Raw genomic sequence first — 15003 nt, forward strand, 5'->3', positions numbered from 1 at the left:
CAAAGCACTGAGCCAAAACTATTACTAGGAAAGATCCTTCTACCTACAGATTTAAAAACTATTCAGTATTGTCCTAGTAACCCAAATCACAAAATGTTAAAGTTGATGAGCATACAATGAACCTTGATAGTATTAAACTAGACAACTAAATAGGTGGGTTAAGTGATTAAGACACATGGATGAACATTTAATTTGGTAAACTAAAATTTTCAAGTAACAAATAAATGAACAAATTACTCTAGTTCTATTTATTAGCAACTGCCAACCAATGCAACTTTGTAGCAACAGTTTAGATAGATAGTTAAGGAAACAGACTTCTGGCTTATTCATGCACAAATAATATTTTAAAACTTGTTGTTGTTGTTATTGTTGTTGTTGTTGTTTTAAAGCAAGCATCTTGGAAGCACTGAATCATATTGCCACTTACTAGGTTATATGAAAAGAGATAAAACACCTTCTAAGAACTTGAAATTTAAGAGTTTACAGACAACATTCACTTATCTACACACATACAAACTCTTCCCCCCCCCTCACTCCTTGTTTACACTAGATTTGTATACAATACACCAAGAGTACTGACTAGTAATGCATTAGAAAACAAATTTTAGCTGGTATGGTAAAAGACACCAATAGTACTCTTTCTTTGCTGCTGCATACTGATCCTATTTAGCTAGTAAAAATCTAGTAAAGGCTTGCCTTAGAGACCTTCCAGTCACTCCTTACAGTCTCATCCCCTCTCCAAAATCATAATGCTATCACATAGTGTAGAATAAGCCTTCCAAGGGAGAAGCTTGGGCTTTAATCAATCAGCTTTGATGTCTTAAGCAAAATGGATTTACATTCCACATTCATTCAGACCTGCCTAGATGTCAGCCATCTCTATCCTACATATATAGGGTTAACAGTAGTTACATGTCTATTACTAAACACTACTGTCAAGTAGTATTCTTTAACTTTATGAGACACAAAGTATGTAAGACTTAAACATGAGTTTATTATACAACATGCAGTTAGACGCCAGATAAATAAAAACTCCTACATTCATAGATAACAGAAAAGTGGTGAATAAAAATGTTGCAAACATTACCTATCTCACAAGTGTGATCACTGAAGATGCTGCGAAATACATACAACCTAGGGGAATAACCATTTCTCTACAGGTGCTAGACAGGTATGTAAGTACACCTACATTCAGAATCTATGCCTACAACTGCAAAGAACGTGACCGAAATCTAGTGATTATCACTTACAAATCAGACTCAGATTGACATGGACCACATGGAATTTTAAATTAACCATGTCAAATGAAGTTACAGCTACCTACTGAATTTTTCCCTCACTAAACGATCATTTATTCAAAACTCACGGGAATCCTCTCTTCAATATTTCCTCCCTGGAAATCCTTTCTGCCTGTCTTCAGTTTGCAAAGCGGGCTGGGAGTGGTCAGAGCTCGGCTCTCCATAGGAGAGATCTGTCCAGCTTTCACAAGTTACTGTGGGCTCACCCATGCCTGCTCATCCCCTCAGGATCATAGCTAAAAGGTTCCCTAAGACCAGAACAACAGTCTGTGGACTAAAAGAGAAAGGGCTTTGTAACAATTCAGTCCCATTTAACAAGTGTTTATGGCTTCCCTACTGTGACAGATGCTCAGCTAGGGGCCGGGACCACAAAGCTGAGTAAGATATCTCCAATCGAAAACGCAACCTCTGCTACGCCAGAAGTCATGGAGACAAGCGTTAATGAGCAGCAGCAGAAGAAATTAAATCGACTTTTTAAATGCATTCTTTTTAAGTGCTGGAGATCAAACTTGAGCCTATGTTAATGTTAGGCAGACTCTCCCCTCCACTACTGACCCATGCCCCAAATCCCCACGCTAGTGTTAACTAACCCTTCTCACCATCTGCGTTCCGTGGGTAAGAGCACAAGATAATGATGTACTAAACTCAGAGCAAATGGTAATTAAATATTTCCTAAAATTAGAGACAGAAATACAGATGTCCTGTGTAGGAAACTTAAAAATCGTTTGCTATAATAACAACACAACTTTAAATTTCACTGAGTATGGGTATGGATCAAGGTCACAGGGAGGCAAAAGCTGTAAAAGGTGTCCCTGTGAGATACAGTGGGATGTGCATTGGTTTGGCCCTACCAGAGACTACTGGATAATACGAGTTTTTAAGAAGCAAACCAAACAACAAAATGTGGGTATTGGAAGTACTGAGGCTGACAGGTGCTAGCTCCATGCTCCAACCAGGCTTCCCAACACCAGAGAACCCAGGGGAGAGTCCCTGGGAGTCTAAATCAGCATCTTCCAAGCAGGCACACTGACAGCAGGAGTCACTATCTTGGTCTGCTCCCTGTCTGACCCGGTGCTGACGTGTACTCTGTTAGTGCATGTGGAATGGAGTTCCAGGTTAAAATGGCGACAGGAACTGCCTCATGACTTCAGCCTTAAGTCCGAAGTCCTGTTAAACAAGTAAATAAATAAGGAAGTTTTGTGAACCTGGGACTATGCCCAACCATCATCTAACTAAGACAAATAAATGAAGGAAAGCTATCAAATTTTCAACGCTTGGATCTTTAAATTTTTTAACTTAATTATTGTTTCCTCATATATACGTGTCTGTGCCTATACTATATATACTATATATACTATATATACTATATATACTATATATACTATATATACTATATACCGCACACTGTGGGGGTCAGAGGGCAGTTTGCATCAGCTGGCTCCCTTCTTCAACCATGGAGTTCCCAGGGATCACACTCTGGCTGTCAGGCTGCAATCAAACACCTTCACCTACTGAGATGTCTCACTGGCCAACGTTTTAGTCATAACGCCAGTACACTTACTAGACATTCATTAGTAATACAATTCAAAAGAGTCTGTTATATACTGCAGTAATTATATGAATATATTACTGCTCAAGTTTTAATGGGATCAAGAATCCTAAAGCCCTAAATATTTACTACTGGTAGACCATAAATTTTTGTCTTTTAGGTTGGGTTTTTTGTTTTGCTTTTTTGAGATAGGGTTTCTCTGTGTAACTGCCCATGGCTGTCCTGGAACCTGCTCTGTATACCAGGCTGGAATCGAACTCACAGAGATCCACCTGCCTCTTTGTTATTTTGAAACAGGGTCTTACTATGTAGTTTTGGTTAACCTGGAATTTGATATGTAAAACAAGCTGGCCTTGAACTCACAGAAATTCTTATCATACTAGATCTGGGCTCCTGGCCCACGAAGACAATACAACAAGAGATTTCTGTAGGGCTTTGCTGTTGTCCTTACTATTTGGGAGTTTGGTTGGTTGGTTTTGGTTTTCTTTCTTTTTGTTTCTTTGAGATAGGGTCTTGCACTAAAGCCCTGGCTGGCCTGGAACTCAACCTCCAAACTCTGCCTCCTGTACGCTGGGATTACAGGCATGCACCACCACACCCCATTTAGACAACAATTTTTATGGCCCATCATTAGATGACTAGACTATAGTTTAACCACAAACACTGCTAAACAAATAAGAAATCAGAATATTTAAACCAGGGGCTGGAGAAATGGCTCAGTGGTTAAGAGCACTTGCTGCCTTTCCAGGGGACCTGGATTTGAGTTCCATCACCCACGTGGTGGTTTACAACCTCCTGTAACTCTAGTTACAGTGGATCTGACACCTTTTTCTGGCCTTCACAGGCACGAGGCATGTACATGGTACACAAACATAACACTGCAGGCAAAACACATATATAGATTAAAAAATTTTTAAAGAATATTTAAACCAGAAATAAATTACATATGTTTAAATCATAGATATAAATGTCAATTAAATAAACATAAACCTAAAACAAATCATAGTTACATGAAACTTAGCACCCCCTGTGTAAGAGCGTCTTTAATTTCATTGAGAACAAACAGGGACAAGGCCACACCTAGCTTTAAAAGCGCTCTAGAGGACTTAAACCTTACGTGTGAGTAGGTATACTTGATCATCGCTGATTTGCTAATTTAATAGACGGCATTTACAACATTATTAGTTAATATCCTCTACTAAGAACACATGAAACATCACTACGACGCTGTACAACTGGTAGAGTTCCTAAGGCTGGCGACAGTGCAAGAGACTAAAGGGTTGCCTTCCTTCCATTTCCTGTTCTCTGTGGAGAACCCCTGGGTTGCTGATTAGCTGAGCAACAGTGCCTCAGACCTTCAATCGAGCTGGGAAGCATTTTCTGGGATTCTATGAGCAGATATGAGTTTCATACTTCACAATGCAGATCACATCTTAGGACAAATGCAAAATATATCGCCATCAACTGAATTTTATTTAGCCAATAATTTTCTGAACTCTTTCAGTAGAGTGCACAAGACTTGGGAGACACCTGGGATCTATCCAGCCTTCCCAAGCAGCTTACCCCGAGCAGTACCACCCCAGGTGAACCAACTGTCAGTGACTAAAGTCTAACTTTATCAAGTAGATCAGTGAGAGCTGACCCCAAAGTGTCCGTTCTCCCCATCAGCACTGGAGTTTTGTGAACACTCTTTATGGAAGAATTGCCATAACACTAGGTTTGTCTTTGAAGTACGAGTACGGAAGTATGATGCTATATTCCCATGCATCCATCACTCTTTGATGGTTTGGGTTTCTGAGATAGAGTCTAACAGTACAGCTGAAGCTGACCTCAAATCTAAGATCCTACTGCCTCAGCTTCCTGAATGTTGGGGTACAGGTGAGCACTACCACTCCCAGCTCATTCTTCATTACTTGGGGGCCTGTGTTATGAGGAGGAGATAAATGAAGAGACAGACATCACCAAGATGTGTTTCTCAGCGCCACAGTACTTATGGCAAAACCTAAGGCTAGATACCAGTGTTGACACAAAGTAATTTAGAAAGTGCTTAACTACAGACAAAACACTTCCAATGTGAACTCAGGGTTTAAAAGCAATTCTAGTTGTTCCTGTTGGCATAGACCTGTAATCCCAACTCTCTAGAGGCGAGGCTGAGGTCACAAATTCATAGCCTGCCTGGCTACAGAGTGAGTGCAAGGCCAACCTGGGCAATTTAGTGAGCCTCCTCCCAAATAAATAAATAAATAAATAAATAAATAAATAAATAAATAAATAAATAAATAAATAAATAGTAATAAGAGAGCTGGATGCAGTTCAGTGGTAGAGCACTCGCCTGGCTTAAGTTCAACCCCAGCACCACCAAAAACAAAATAAACTCAAACCCACCCCCTCATTACGTGCACGTAAGCCTCTTTGATCTGTTTCTACTAAAGATCAGTCTATGTTATCAGTTTTTACTTTTCAGATAACATCTTGAAGAATACCAGGAAAACTAAGTACTATTATACATCAGAAATAATTGTTAAGTATTCCACAACTGCTCTATCCAGGCCCTAGATATAAATCTGTCCTTGAGTGCTTCATTATCAGTTCCTACAAAGGAAAATAGTTTTGTACAATATAGGATTACTTTTCTTTTTCCTCCTTTTGGGGTGGTGGTAGTGGTGGTGGTGGTAGTGGTGCTGAGGATTGAATCCAGAGCCTCAAATGTGCTAGGAAAGTGCTTGCCCACACATCTCCAGGCCCACAATGTCAATTTCTTTTGCTCACACGCATACATAATGCGAAGAAGAGAACATTTTCTACATGCACTATGAGGCATATGATTTTTCTTCTAGATTCTTCTAAAAATTACAGACACTGTAATCTTTCTTCCACAGAAAACTGCCAAACCCTAACAATTTATGAGACTAAAGCACTCTCTAAGCTCCTACCACGTATACCAGACATAAGCCCAACATTAGACCCATATGGATAACCCTCTGTTCTCCAACTTCTCAAGTCAGGTGACTATGAACAAGTTAGTTCATTTCTGTGCACTTGTTTCTTCTATGAAGTGAACAGCATATAATGAAATCTTCACTGCTTTCTTCTTTACCGATCTGCTCATCAACGTTATGCTTATGAGTAGAACATCTTAGGCGCAGCCATAGCTAACACTATGAGTCTACTAACTCAAATACTCTATGGCTCCCGAAAGTCTATGTAAAAGATCTCAGTAAATCTTGCTTGTGTAGAGGAGCTCACTGCTTCTTTCAAAATGATTAACATCTTAGTTACTCTGTGCTTTCGGGGTATAGTCTTACTATGTTTGTTTGTAAATGCCTACATCCACGTCTGCCCGGACATATACATTTAACCACAAAACTTTATTTGTACCACACAGATGCTGCCTCCAGGATGGACTGAATAGAACACCACTGGGGAGGTTGAAGAGGGCATGTGACAGGGCTCTCCATAATTTTCCTATATTATAGTGCTTTAGAAGCTCTAACAGAGACTCTTTATAGAAAGATATGGCTTAATGTTCATAAGGATGCCACATGGCTTTCTGTCTAATTATGAACCTTTACATGCTGGAATTGCATGTTGAAATGTGGTACAGGTTGAGTATCTCCAATCTGAAAATCTGAAATTGGCCACTCCTGGCACTACAGATAGAATATGTCACATCTGACCTCATGTGATATCTTAGTCACAATTCAGGTGTGCTAAAGACATTATATAAAACCACTTTTAGGTTATTTAAAGCTCATATAAAATATGAATGAGTCTCATAATTTGACTTGGGTCCAGGATATCTTATTGCACATATGAAAACATTCCCACCCCATCTCATTCCCCTAACAAAATCCCAAATCAAATTTACTATTGGTCCCAAGTATTCAGGGTAAAGGACACTCAACCTGGGTGCAGGAGCTTTCTCCCAAGGCAGAAAAGCCATCTTCATACATTTCTCAAGTTTAGAATTAGAAACTTCATTGCTCACACTGTTTGGCAAATCTTTTCTCTCTTTGACAACTTCTCGTGCAGCCCAGGCTAGCCTTGAACTCACTACGCAACAAAGATGACCTATTACTGCTGATACTCATGCCCCTACCACTTGACTTCTGGGATTATGGTAAGCCATGCTGGGGATGGATCCCAGGGCTTTATGTCTGCTGGACAAGCACTCTACCAACAAAGCTACATCCCTACTCCATTGGCTAACTTTTTCTAAAACTTAATACCAACATTTGTGAGATGGGGGTAATCTGAACACAAATAGCATGCCTGGTATCCCAGAGGCAAACAAATTAGTAAACTAATAGAAGAGAGGCCTTAGTCATAAAAGATTGATACTCTCAAGCAAATACTTTGGGAAAGTCTTTTCTATTGGAAATTGAAAAGAAACATTGGGTAGCAGAACATCTAGATGAAGTTCTACTCAAACGGAAAAGTAGAATTCTTCAGTGGAGTCTCAGAGTGTATGGTTCAACTTAAGTGCTATATATCCTCAACTGCAGGGCTAAATTCTGCTCTTTCAAACTCAGAAAGTAAGACTGCCTGTATCCAGACACTATGTACCAGGACCTTTTCTAAGTTATGACATACACATTTATTATTTCATTTAATTTCGACAACAATCTTAGGAAGTCAGTAATATAGAAGAAACTAAGACACAGAAAAGTTAAAAGGTAGAGGTTCTCCCATCACAAAACAAATTCATCCAAACTTCACACCAGCATGACTGGCAGAGACACAGATGTCACAAAGTCAGTCTGAGCCATCGAATAGGTTCTAAATCTTTGAGACTTTTTCCAGACAGGATGGAGTGTTGTGTATCATCAGTGGGTTCCATTCATTTCATTTGTATTAAATACTCTTCACAGTAATAATTATTTACTGCTTTCTTTTTAAATTGATCTTTAAAATATTTATGGAAATATACAGCAATTACACTTTTTAGGCCACACACCCAGGGACCATCACTGAAATTGTGTGAAACTTCTTTAAGTCCTTTACATCAATGTTGTCCCTCAGCCTCATGGGCAGCGGTCACTTTTACTTTATGTTCCTTATTGGAAAAGTACATTTTTGTTCGAGGTTTTTTTTTTTTAAAGGTAAAAGCTAACTACATAAATAAAAACATAATAATAATAATAATAATAATAATAATAATACCACCTTGAGATAAAGAAATTCTTTCTGACACCTAATTCTAGTGGAAGTAAAACCTTGCCTTTTACACCTATGTACCTGAAGATGGGAGGGGGGCTGCTAATACACTGCAGAAGAATCCCATTGACTTTCGTCCACTTATAAATACTTGTAAAAAAAAAAACAAAAACAAAAATTCCACGGAGAAATTCCAAAATATCTCTGGATTGTGTGGTCTAAGAATCTTTGATGGAAAGCATGGCAACTCTGTCAAGTCTCCAGAAGCCTCTGTGCCTCATCTGCCTCCCTTCCCTCTCACCTCTTTCTTCCTCTCCTCCCCACACTTAGATCTGTATGAAGACCTTTTCTTAATAAACTCCAAATTTGCTTCATAAAAGGAAAAAGATACATGGCAACTGTTGGCAATCATGAGACTTAAAATTCATCTGTGGGCTGGGGAGACAGATTAGCAGCTAAAAGTGCTCACTATGAAAGTCTATGACTTTACTTCCATGCTCAGAAGCCACATAAAAAGCCCAATGCAGTGACACTTGTCTGTCTTATGGTGAGTGAGACGAGAGGCAGAGACAGGACAATCTGCAGGAAGCTCACTAGCAAGCTGTACAGTGGCAGAAACAAGAGAGACCCTACCTCAAACAGGGTGGAAGCAGAGAACTATGAAAGGCTGTCCTCCAACCTCTACACACAGACTGTGGTTCATTCACTGTGGCATGTGTGCATGCACACTCACACATGCATACATGCTATAGATCTTTTTTTTTTTAAAGTTCACCTAGTTAGCATGCCACCTACTTTAAACCACATGCTAACTCCTTTGTATGTTTTCTCTTATTGTTAATGACAATCACTGTCATTATTTTGGATGTATACACTAGCAAGTAGACAATGCACTGTCTGTTCTAATATCTATGACAAGCCCAGGAGCTGCCCCTCACTGCTGCAGACAGAGAAGCTCAACCCATCATATGGCTTGTCCAAAGCCCCCAGGTAAGAGGCTCTGCATGTCTGTGACTATGTATAAAGGCTAGTAACTGAACAAAACACAAAACACAACAACTATGTGGCTGGGAAAGGTAACACATTCGATAACATTCTACAAAGAACAAGCTTGAGCGCTCTGTCTCTTGTTTTCCAGCTCTCCCATGATAGCTGCTATGGAAGCAGTAATCGCTGAAGAGGGAGGAGTTGCTGGTCCTACCAGCAGGGCACTTCTAGAACCAACTACACAGCAAGCTTGATGAGCCTCGGAGGAATGGTGCTTAGTTATCCCAGATGAAAAATACTCAGTAGAGTATGGAGTTCGGGAAAAGAAAGCTTAAAAAACCAAAGAGAAAGATTCTTAAGGGCTCTATGGAGGACTCTAAGCTGTCCTCCTTGTGAACAAAAATAAATACAGGTGTTCCCCTAACATCTCAAATCCCTGTTTAAGATGGCATACTGTTTGCCTATGACCTGTGTGCATCCTCTCCTAGACCTTACATCATCTCTAGATAACTTGTAACTAATGTAACACAGATGTTACACACGGTTACAATGCATTGCTTCTGAAATAAAAACCTCAAAATATTTCTATATTCCATGTAGGTGTAATTTTTCACTTCAAATATTTCTGAGCCAACCAACTGCAGTTCGTTTGAAGAGAAAGCCTCACACAAAATCAAAAACCTTAACTAGTAGGTAATTTTGAACCACTTAAAAGCTGTAGCACGCTCTACACACACACACACACACACACACACACACACACACACACACACACACACACACGCCTCTGCAATGCAATGGCTAGAGCAGCTAGGCAGTCCCTAGCACTGTCTTCTGACAGACACCTGGGTACACTTCCCATCTACTGGGATACTCGGATGGTTACAGAGATACCATGTAACGAGTTGAAGTCTGTGGGGTATGAGTCATCAGAAGTGATTACGTCACTTCTATACCTGACACTTCTACACTGATGACGATTTCTCCAAAGACCCTCTGGAGTCTACTCCCTTCCCTGAGAGAGCAGCTCTGCTGAAAACAATACAGCAGAGGCACACGCTTTAAAGGAGGTCGGTCAGTAACTCTCAATCAGTACTTAAGGCAGGAAATGCCCATCAGTCAAGAGCACTGGATTTTACACAAAGGAAAATAGACTTCTATTGTATTCGAACTACCATATTTTGTTTTGTTTGATAAAATAGCACATATGAACTCATAAAAAACTATACTTATCCTCATGAACTACTACCTATGGGAAACTTAACACAGTGAAAATTTTAAAGTCTTTAACCTCCTTATGGAGAAAGGTCTGATTAACATTCAGACCAACCACTCCATGGGATCATGCTCAATCTGGATTAAACAACACTAAAGTCCATTTACTTATTCAGTTAATTATGTAGTCAAATATTTACTGAACGCCAGGTTTGCTAACTATAGCAAAAAGGAAAGCAGATCCCACGCTTTCGTGCACCTAATAGCTAGTAGATGGAAACAAATAATTAAAGGAGGAAACTGTCTATGGGTGGCAAGGATAGCCTTCAGCAACAATGAAAAGTAACTGATGTGGCAAAGACTTCACAGCCATGGTGACTAGGCTCCCGTAACATGTGACACCATGGATAGTTTTCTATGTAGAGAGAGAAAGCACTTACTCTCTACTGGAACAGTTTTAATCACACCACCTTCATCAAATATATACATGCATGCGTATAAATCCAAACCATGTGTGTAACAGAGGTTTTCATATATTTACACATAGAATATGTTATTATAGAGTATACTTCGTAAAAAGCTAAGTACAGCAACATCATTAAGCCAAAGAAATATAATGACTTATTTATGAAAAATCCTGGTGCTAGTTATTCAACTTAAAACTAGCATCTAATCCCAGGACTCCAAGATGCACCATGGGGAGATTCGACTGTGAAGCTGTGTCTATTGTAAGTTACGGCTGACAGGCACATTATGAACTGAGAATACTTCACCGTCTCTCCTATTTCATGCATAAATACAGACTCTATACGTGTCCCCACACAGGCGCGACTTAATCTCAAGAGACAACTCAGATTCTTCTACTCACAACCTCCACCATCCACAAGTAGGACTTCTCACCAAGGAGCATAGTCTACAATTTAAAAACTGCCGGGTCATCCTTCTTAAGTTGCCAAAAAAGACTATGTGTTACTATTATTAATCTAATCTCTCAGATTTTTCTTTTACTTCAGTGAACAAAAATGTTCATTTTAGGATTTCTTTCAAAAGATGGTAAGTCATTTAATTTCACGTTTGTTTCTGGGCCTTGGGGTATCAGCCCTGGCAGACCAGAATAACCGCAGCTCTGGCTGTCTGGAGAGTACTAAGAACTGACTGAACATTTATCTGTATTACTCAGTGCCTGACACCAGTAGGAATATATGTTTAAAAACTGCAAGGATAATAAATCTTCTTTTTTTCCTTCCACCTTTCCTTTCTCTAGACTGGCAAACCCAGACCCATGGGAAATGAACAGTCAAGCACAGGCTCCATCCTGTTCCTCCTAACACTATCACTTCGCCAGTGCCCCACCATATTTCATGACCTTCTTTAATCATTTGCAGAGATTTAGTTATATAATCAATTGAGCAACTATCTTAGGTACATTCCTTGTAAACTGACACCACTCTTAACGATTTTTACACTGCTCAGCTGGCTTTCCTTTCCTCAAATTCAGCTACTCTCTGAACTTTTCTGTTCCCTACGTATGTGTGTTACTTTATTATCCGAGATGTGTATCAGGAAGACAGAACAGCGCTCATCCAGGTACAATCTTACAACGGGCTAACTGTAACCTGCAGTGTCGTTAGTACACTTGAGCAAAAACACTCAAAAACTTGAAACATCAGTAAGCATAAACCATCACCTTCTACAACATGGGAAGCAAACGGCCTCACGTGAGCACAAATGTGTGCACTCCACTGGGGTTGCAGATGGCACCCTGCCCTCTTCTGAGGCCACTGCCTAGCTGCTACCCTTGTTTGCCTCTCTCAATGATCTTACATCCCTTGCAAGCTTTCTTTCGTGCTGTAGTCAGAGAAAACGTTGAAGACATGATGGAGAATCCATACTCAGTCATGTCATTCCCCTGACTACTCTCTACCAGCTTCCTTTACCCTCATAAAAAAGTGTTCACTCCTAACAGCTGTACCCCACTGCCTTCTCCTGATCATTTCTCTCATCGTTTCCTGGGTACATATACAGTTAGTTTAGCCCCTGCCCCCCACTTTTCTCTCTCAACTTCCAGAATACTGTCTGTCACAGAACTTTCAGACCCTGTGCGGCAGCTGCTAATTTACTGGGCAGTTCTCTGGCTGGATGTGTCTGCAGTGAACACATCTCTCGTTACCCTCACGCTTTCCTGAACGTAAGTACAGCGAGTCCTGAACACCTCCCCACCCATCAGCCCCAGCGTGGAGCCGGACACACTGCTCTTGAGAGAAGCTGGACAAGGTGGCCTGACTCCACTGTTCTCTCTCCCCTAGATCTGTCGCTGTCCCTTCTACCAGCAATCATACGTGGCACCATCAGAATACAACTGAAGGATTTTTACGGCACAACAGAAATAAAATTCTCTTCTTTCCAAAATGAAGTTAAGCAATACATTTAGATTCCCAGAAAGCCAGGACAGAGGAGTTCAGAATGAAACTTGTTGAACTTCCTGACTTTCGGATTGCGACAGAGAAGCTAGCAGACGGGGCACAACTCTTCTCGACTTCCAGACTCAGTCTTTGATGAACTATTCAGCAGGCACTGATTTACTGCCATGTGGCAAGGAGCCCACCATGGCTCGGGAACTCCAGTGATCAGGACTGGCTAAATGCACACTCCTGGAGGAAGGAGTTTGAAGGGGGACAGGGAAGGGAGGGGAAAAAACGATAAACAGAGTAACCTGACACGTTAGTAAGCACAACCAAAACTAGGTGTGTCGCGACAGTGAGGGCTGGGGACAGAGTGGGTGGCCAGTGAATGGGGAAGGCTGCTCTGAGAAAATGACATTGAGGGTGAAAAGTGAATGGAGTCAGCCAAACCAAGATCTCCAGGAAAAGCGAAGGATGGCAGGGAGTGGTAACCCAGGGCAAGTATAGAGATAAAGCTGCGGCTGAGCAGGGGGAGAGATGTGGGCTGGCCAGGGAAGACGAGGCACACTTAGAACTGTGATAGCCCACAGTTTGCAGCCTAGAAGGCAGAAGGTCACAGAGGCTACAATGTGGGCAGCAGGGACAAAGGCCACTAAAGCAGCCTTTCCATGAGCCACATAAAGACATGGCGGTCTTTGAACAAGTGGTTGATAGTATCCAGTTAGGATTTATAAGACCATCCTGAACAGGGCTGGAGGAGAAGAGAGAAACGAGTCTGACTGGAGTGCAGGTGCCAAGCAGACCACACACACACACATACACACACACACACACACACACACACACACACACACACACACACACATGCAGCAAACCTCTCAAACCCGACAACACTCTGGAGGGGCCTCAGTATTCCACTGTTCAACTTTCTCAAAAAAACAAAACTCTGTCTATTTAAAACACCATAAAGGGATGGAATGTGTGTGTGTGTGTGTGTGTGTGTGTGTGTGTGTGTGTGTGTGTGTGAAGGATCACCACTAAATCTTAAAATTCAGTAATGGTATATAAACAGCCAAGTTTCTAGAGCACAAGTTCCTGCTCCAGTTAGACTCCTCAATTACTACAGAGTGTTATTTTATCAAATACAGACACTTCTTTTGATCACTACCTAACTTCACCAGTCGGCACTGGGAACTCTCAGACTACAATGTGCAACTGCAGAAGACATGGTCAGTTCCAGGTTGGTGGGAAAATCACTTTCATGCTCCGTAGTTCATCTAACTCACTAGTGTGGACCAGACAAGAGATCCCATCCTACACACCCAACCAGAGAGTTGTGAGAACAAGGAGAGGGCTGGTGTGGAAAAATTCCAGAGAGATGAAACACTGGGAAAATGCAAGTTGTATAACAGCACAAGGCCAGGCCCACTAGGGCTTAAGGGTTCATCCAGCACAGTCTCTTCATTTCAGCTTCTGGAATGGCTACTAGGAAGTGCAGTGCTGATACACAGCACTGTAACACTAGAGTTCAGGCTATACTTTTATATAACAGAAAAACTAATTTAGATAGCACCCAGAATTAGTGTAAATGATAACATTACCTTTTAAACTAATGTTTCTTTAAAAAAAAATACTAAAAAGGAGCTGTAACTTGCAGGTCATTATTAATGGCACTGTGTCTGCAAAAATTAACATAGTGTTTTAATCTTAATTTTGTCATATGTGCACATTCCTATAGCTTAACACTGTAAGGGTCCAGGTCATTTCACTTTGAAGATGACAGTTGCTAACCTAATAAAATAGAACTCCTGAGTGTCCACAGCTAACACCAACCAACCAACAACCAACCAAGCAACCAATCAACCAACCAACCAACCAACCAATCAACCAACCAACCAACCAACCAACCAATCAACCAACCAACCAATCAACCAACCAATCAACCAACCAACCAACCAACCAACCAACCAACCAACCAACCAACCAACCAACAACTCCTGAGTTTCCCATCTCGCCATTACCACTGTCGTACACTCAGATACCGAAGCCCCTACCACAGTTCACTGTCTGATATGATCCGTACTTATATTCTCGTGAAGTAGAATGTCTGATTTCTAAAACTTCACGTAATCTGAAAGTCCTAAGCAGCTTACACACAGAAAATGTTTGCTCCTGAGGTAGGCAATGTTTATTCCCACTTTTTAGGGTATCTAGATCTTGCAACCAAATCCTGGAACGGTCCTAACCTTATCTGCCACTCGTGCTGCAAATGTGCACTGGTCAGTTGCTGACCCTGCCGGCGACTTCTCCTTTAGTCTCCATTTCTATTTCGGTTTAGCCACAAAGGGGAAGGGAAAACACACTTACAAACAAGCATCTGGGAATTCGAAATTTA

General features: G+C 40.9%; 1 protein-coding gene across 3 annotated transcripts in view; it reads right to left on the reverse strand.

Annotated features, from left to right (window-relative positions):
• Rapgef2 (Rap guanine nucleotide exchange factor 2) overlaps positions 1-15003 on the reverse strand; it is a 244540-nt gene that overhangs the window by 59538 nt on the left and 169999 nt on the right. The gene's annotated exons all lie outside the window — the stretch shown is intronic.

This window comes from Peromyscus eremicus, chromosome 6 (assembly GCF_949786415.1).
Source record: "Peromyscus eremicus chromosome 6, PerEre_H2_v1, whole genome shotgun sequence".
In the NCBI taxonomy this organism is placed as follows: domain Eukaryota; kingdom Metazoa; phylum Chordata; class Mammalia; order Rodentia; family Cricetidae; genus Peromyscus; species Peromyscus eremicus.